This window comes from Pan troglodytes, chromosome 3, assembly GCF_028858775.2.
Source record: "Pan troglodytes isolate AG18354 chromosome 3, NHGRI_mPanTro3-v2.0_pri, whole genome shotgun sequence".
Taxonomy (NCBI): Eukaryota; Metazoa; Chordata; class Mammalia; order Primates; family Hominidae; genus Pan; species Pan troglodytes.
This window is the reverse complement of record NC_072401.2, coordinates 75,926,786-75,933,921: the sequence shown is the minus strand read 5'-3', so window position 1 is coordinate 75,933,921 and position 7,136 is coordinate 75,926,786. Positions and strand designations below refer to the sequence as shown.

General features: G+C 45.6%; 1 pseudogene; it reads right to left on the bottom strand.

Moving 5' to 3' along the window:
- Nucleotides 1-2,669: 2,669 nt before the first annotated feature.
- On the bottom strand, nt 2,670-3,749 carry LOC100614867 (SOSS complex subunit B1-like; annotated as a pseudogene).
- Between the last annotated feature and the right edge of the window lie 3,387 nt (nt 3,750-7,136).

Here is a 7,136-nt window from a genome sequence, read left to right as displayed (position 1 = left end):
GATAACTTTTCCCGTCTGCCTGTGGCTCAGAGGTGGTTGGAGCCAGGCTGAATGGAGGGCAGGCAGGCAGCTCTGCTGGTTCTTTTCCACTTGAAAGGGGGCTTGGGGACTGAGACAGCCATCATCCCTTGCCACCTCCACTGAGCCAGTCTGTTGCAGGTGGAGACTGAACTTGGACTGGCTGAGGACCTGGGTCTCCCTACACTGGCCAAACCCCACAGGCCTCTCACAGCCTGCAGCCATCCCAGCCTGTCTCTGAGCACTCTCGTTCCCTCCACCCTGCCCCACACCTCCATCTTTCAGTGTCTTTGTCCTGCCATGCACCGTTCCCTCTGCTAGAAATGTCCTTCTCATCCTTTAACCCGTAATATCTGCGTATCCTTCCAGACAAAACTGCAGCCTTATCTTCTCCCAGCCATCTCTCCAAATGCCCCAGGGCAGAAGTAGCACACTTTTGTACTTCCCTCTCAGAGTGCTCAGGACACAGTCCAGTATTAAGTAATGCACACAGTGCTTCTCCCAGTAAAGTTTGAGTTCCTGGAGGGCTGGAGACATGTTTGATTTATCTTTGTCATTTCTAGGACATGAGAGGCTCTCAATAAATGTGGAATGAATTGATAACTGACTAAATAAATGACACCAGTCTGAAATTCCTAACTAAAGTTACTTAGAGATCATTTTTCCCAACCTGGTTCTCCCCTTCACTTGCTGTGTGGCCTTTGGCAAGTTACTTAACCTCTCTGTGCCTCCATTTCTTCATCTGTAAAATGCAGCTAATAGTAGAAGGATATATCTACTTTATAGGGTGGCATGAGCATCATCTGTTAGTGTAGGTAAAGTACTTAGATAAGTACCTGGCAAATAATAAGCACTCGGTAAATGTCAGAGTTTATTACCCAGTGTGCACATGCCCAGAGATGCATCTGACTCACCCCACCTCTGTCCCCACCCACACTGCTGTGAGGGTTGGCTGCTGATGGCTCTACCTGCACCCTTTCTTTGGAGAATTACTCTCAGCCAAAGGGAGCAGCCTCACCTAAAGGGTTACTCTGTGCAGCTCATGGTCAATGCCTGATGACCTACGGTACAAAAGGTTGCCCCCTGCATCAACTTGATGACCTGGGGTACAAAAGGCTGGCCCTCTGTATGGACTTGATGTCCTGGAGTACAAAAGCCTGCCCCCTGCCTTAAAGTAGCACCAACTTCTTAGGGCGAGCTGTGCTCCCAAGGTCCTCTTTGCAGCAGGCTGAAGCTAGTCTCCAACCCAGCATCCCTTCACCCTTCCCTGTCCTGCTGCCTCACTTCCTAACCCCTGAGGGCACCTCACTCAATCGCTTGAACAGGAATACCTGTCTCAGGCTCTGACTGTAGGTAGCTTGGTTGAGACAACCACTGTCACCGTCACTATCATCAGACAGGAGGAAATGAGACCCAGAGCTGTTAACTGGTTTCTCCAAGACCCAAGGTTAGGAACACGAGTTGGAGGTAGTCAGGCACTGACTAGAAGTTCATTTGTTATTTTAGAGTAGTGCTGGTTTTTATGAGTCTCCAATGAGCCTTTTCTAAGAAACACCGACTGAATAAATCAACCAACAATCAGCTTGAAAAACACAAACTAAGTTACCTTAGGTAGGTACAGAAGGTCACGACAAAAAGGAATCAATGGGAAAGGAAAACATGACAATTACATGCCTTCGTGGGTGGTGAGGACAGCGAGGACAGCCTTTGCTGAGTCCTGATCCCCTGAGATGAGACCAAGGTCCAGGCCAAGCGGGGGACCCCTCAGGCCTGCGGCATAGGTAAGGGGTGGCAAAACGGATCACAACCATGTCCCTGCTTGCCTGGGCCTTACCATGATCTCACCTATCTAGACACACCACCCCTCTCAGAACTCACATCCCATGTGCCTCCACTGAGTACTCTTCAGCAATTCCCCACCACCCCCAGGACCCCCAGCTCGAAGCCATCTCCATTTGATAATCCCATGAAGGTCATCAAATGCCATCCTTGCTTAGGTCAGCCCATTACACTGGACTATGAGGGCTTTGAGGACAGGAGCTGGGACTTGGATCTTTGCCTTACCCCAGAGGGGAGGGAAATGAAGGGAAAGAGAATCTGACACACACTTGTGTTTGGTAGTTGTGAGGTAGGAATCAAGACCATGCTTCTCCTTGAGAGTGACAGCTGGGAGAAGTCCATCATCTTCAGGTTCTCCCAGCCACTGAAACTGATGAAGCCAGATTCTAATCCAAGTCAGTCCAAGCTGAAACAGACAAGCAAAAGGAAAATCAACTTCAGCAAGGCACTTAAAGACATTTGCTGTAATTAGATGGACATTTTGATGGGAAAAGAGGCTGATGGGAATGCTTTGCAGGGCTTAATGCAGGAGTTCTTGTTCTTTCTCAGTGTAAAAGTGTTTTTTTCCTCCCCTGGTTACAACACTAGCATATACTTGTGAAAAATCTGAATAACACAGAAGTGTATAAAACAGAAGATATTAGTGCCTGATATTCTCTCTCATCCTCTGCAATACCTACTGTTAAGAGTTTAAATATACTGGCTGGGCGTGGTGGCTTACCCTTGTAATCCCAGCACTTTGGGAGGTTCTTTATTTGTTAAGGACTTCAAATCCTTTGTTGTGTACAGTGCAAATATTTTTCTCCAACTTGAATATCTTTCAGTCTTCTTTATGGTATGCTCTCTTGAACAGAAGTTTAAAAAATTTTTTTCAGAGTGGTAACATTTATTAGGAAGGAGAGATTTTAGTGAGATCCCCATGTGACACACAGAAGAAACAGAAGGTAACTGTCATTTCTAAACAGGAAGGAGAGGAGGGTCTGGACTCCCAGGGGACAGGTAGTTCAGCTGGACAATGGGGGAGTATGAGATTAGGGTGGATGAAGCCACTGTTCACCACCCCTCCACTGAAGTTCAGTGGCTAAAATATTGTGACACCAGCCAGCCAGTGGAAAGCTGTCCTGCTCTCCGGCAAACACGGGATGTTGTTGGCGGCAGGAAGGAAGAATGTCACGCTATATCTTGCTGCTCCTCCGGGCTACTTTGCCGTTACTAACAGGGCTGAAGGGCCAGGTGGGCCTGCAGGTGTGTGGTTGGCCTGGCTTCGAGGGGTTCTGGTACTGGGGGGTGGGACGGACTATGAGGGGGATGTGGGCCACTACCAGGACCCTGGTGGGTTACTAGATCCATTCCCATTCTGGCTTTCAGCGGCTGGAGAAGCAGCAGGGGGACGAGTGGTAGGCTGGGAAGCTGTAGGGTTGCTGTTGTTCTGCAGGGTTGCTGTCGTTCTGCACCACCTTGTTGGGCGCCTGCTGGTTGCTATACTCTGAGTTTGGCTCATCGAAGTTAGGAAATCAGAATAAACCATACAGAATTCTCCAGTCTTCTGTAGATCACCCCCATGGCCAGTATACTGTGTCAGACAACCTTTGAAAACTGAAGCGTACCCTTTGTTGAGCCAGACAACGTCCCCAGGCTGGATCAGATTGCCGATGTCATCACAGACGGAGATATTGAGGCTGCCCATTTTGTCCACCACTTTGCAGGTCCGAACCTTGTGCCCCTCCTTTGTCTTGGCCTGTCTCCAGCACAATAACGATAAGCTTGAGACTCCTGAGCCTGGGCTTGATATCCTTCACAAAGGTCTCTGTCAACATGCAGCCAGAGCCAACCAAACCATTTTTTTGTTTGTTAGCTTGTTTCTTTTTCTTTTTTTTTTTTTTTTTTTTGAGATGGTGTCCTCTCTGTTGCCCAGGCTGGAGTGCAGTGGCACAATCTCGGCTCACTGCAACCTCCGCCTCCCGAGTTCAAGTGATTCTCCTGCCTCAGCCTCCCAAGTAGCTGGGATTACAAGCGTGCACCACCACACTCCACTAATTTTTGTATTTTTAGTAGAGACGGGGTTTCACCATGATGGCCAGGCTGGTCTCGAACTCCTGACCTCAAGTGATCTGCTTGCCTCGGCCTCCCAAAGTGTAATCCCAAAGTGCTTAGATTAGAGGTGTGAGCCACCACTCCCGGCCTTAAATTTTTATAATGTCAAATTTATCTAGCTTTTATGCGTTTGGGTTTTCATGTATGCTGGAAAGACTTCTTGTTCATAAATTAACAAGATCAAGAGTTTTGGAATGGAAATTGATTCTAGCATGTGTGGACCATTATGCTGAATTTTGGTGGACACATAAATACCTTTATCAGGCAAGCTATTTTTAAACTCCGTAATTATAGGCCAAATAATGAAAAAAAAGTATTATAGAACTAAGAGCTACATTTAATTAAAAGTGAATATCTTTTTAGGCTGAGGCGGGAGGTTGGATCACTTGAGCCCAGGAGATTGAGGCCAGCCTGGGCAACAGAGCAAGACCTGGTCTCTATGAAAAATTTTAAAATTAGCCAGGTGTGGTGTCACAGGCCTATAGTCCCAGCTACTTAGTAAGCTGAGGCAGGAGGATTGCTTGCTTCCAGGAGTTCAAACTTGTAGTGAACTATGATTGCATCATTGCACTCCAGCCTGTGTGACAGAGCAAGATCCTGTTTCAATAAATAAATAAAGGGGGGATTACATAATAGCACAAGTAACAAAAATTTCCCCCCATAATTGCATTCTTCTGAATAACCACAGTTTATATTTTACTATTTTTCTTTCCAGTCTTTTTTCTAGTCTTGTGTACTTACATATATTTTTTAAACAAAATTGGGTTCATATTCATCTGGAATGGTCTTTTTTCACTGAATATCAGATTGTGAATTTGTGGGAGGACTGAGTAACTATTGTATACTCCATTACACAGTCTATGATTGAAATCTAGCAGTATTTGTTAACTAGAGAAAGTCTTTTAAGATGATAAGATATATAGCAAACAACCTTCTTTCTTCTTTCTAAAATGGCTCCATCCTTTGATCTTTTATCATCCACACTTATTTTGTTTTAGCCGCTTCTGTACATAACTGTTGAGCTGTGTTATCTTGGAAAGGTTTCATGTCTACCCACTCCCTTTTCACATTTTTACCATGCCTTTCTTGAAAATCACATTTTAGCGATGCTTCTTAGTGATTTTTTTCTTCTCTCATTTTTCTTCTTCTCTCTTTTTTTTTTTTTTTTTTTGAGACAAGGTCTTGCTCTGTCACCCAGGCTTGAGTGCAGTGGCACAACCAGAGCTCACTGAAGCCTCAGACTCTTGGGCTCAAGTTATCCTCTTCCCTCAGCCTCCCAAGTAGCTGGGACTACAGGCATACATCAACAATGCCTGGCTAATTTTTCTATTTTTTTGTAGAGACAGGGTATCACTATGTTGGCCAGGCTGGTCTCAAACTCCTGGCCTCAAGCGATCCTCCTGCTTTGGCCTCCCAAAGTACTGGGATTACAGGCATGAGACACCACGCCTGGCCCTGAGTGCCTTTGCAATGGGACACGGAGACAGCTTTTGCTTTGTGCGGCTTCAAGTTTTGTATAAATCTCAAACTATTCTATGTTCCGTGGATGTGGCTTTCCATCTCATCTCATTTCAGAGATACTCTTCCTTCCACTGGATCGCTAACTTCTCCTGAGTGCCTCCTGATATGCTGGTCACACCACTGTCATCCTCCATTTCCTGACAAATCCAACAACTGCTGAGCCAGAACAGCCACGTGAGCTGAATTGTGCCTGGTGGTCACAGTAGAACCACAGATAATGCAGCTAGATGGCGCTCACATCCACACATTTCTGAGGAATTAGGCGGCAATGTTCAAGATGTTTTACATTAGTTCCCAACCTTGAGTTTACAGTCTTGGGAGAGGAGGACCAGTATACTTAGGCACATGAAATATCTGCAAAGTAATGCTAATATATGCATTTTCCAAATGAAACTAACATAAAATGAGTACAGCATGTTGGTTGCTCCTCTAAGCCCTAAACTGTCCTCCCAGCACCCCTACGACACAGGGACAGTACAATTACGTCTTTCCTTTAAGAGGAGGCACTAATAGATTTAGTAGTTTTCCCAAGGCCACAGGGGCAGAGGCATAAGTCAACCCAGGTAGCTCGCTCCAAAGCCACACTTAATCACAATGAACTGGCTCAAGAAAAGGAGAATAGAATGACATCAAACCAACAGTGGTGACCTGCGGGGAGTCAGGCGTGCTGGGAGACTACACTATTTACTTTCCACACAAAGCTCTGTATTGTTGAAAATTCTGTCCCCAGGCATAAACTATCATGCTTTTAAATTCAATACTTTTTATAAGAATAATATAAGAGCATAAAATACTACTCAACTGTGGTCAAAGGCTAATTCAGGAATTGTGGGTTTTGAAGCTTGTTTATGGAGGAAGGAGACTCTAAGGATAAGAATTCAAAATAGAAGTACAAAATTACATATAAAAGTAAATATTTATGGCCAGGTGCACTGGTTCACACCTGTAATCCCAGCACTTTGGGAGGCCGATGCAGGAGGCTTGCTTGAGCTCAGGAGTTCAAGACCAGCCTGTGCAACATAGTGATACCCCATCTCTACAAAAAAGTTAGAAAAACTAGCTGGGTGTGGGATAGTCCTAGCTAGCTGGGAGGCTGATGTGGGAGGATCACTTGAGCCCAGGTGTTGGAGGCTACAGTGGGCTATGATTGCACTACTGCTCTCCAGCCTGGGTTACAGGGGGAGACCCTGTCTCAAAAAAAGAGTGAAAGTTTATTTAGATTGAAATATGAAATCGTAACAAATTACACATTTTTGCTCTTTTTTTTTTTTTTTTTTTGAGGTAAGATCTCACTGTGTCACCCAGACTGGAGCACAGTGGCACTATCATGGCTCAATGCAACCTCCACCTCCCAGGCTCAAGTGATCCTCCCACCTCAGCTTCCCAAGTAGCTGGGACCACAGGCGCCCACCACCATAACTGGCTGATTTTTGTATTTTTTGTAGAGGCAGGGTTTTGCCATGTTGCCCAGGCTGGTCTCAAACTCCTGAGCTGAAGAGATCCACCCACCTCCGCCTCCATAAGGGCTGAGATTACAGGCGTGAGCCACCGTGCCCGGCCACACATTTTTGAAAAGTGACAAACACCACAAATATAACAAAATCCTGAAAAATGACATAACCTCTACAATATTTTTTCCTATTCTTTGGCTGCATACTTTTCAT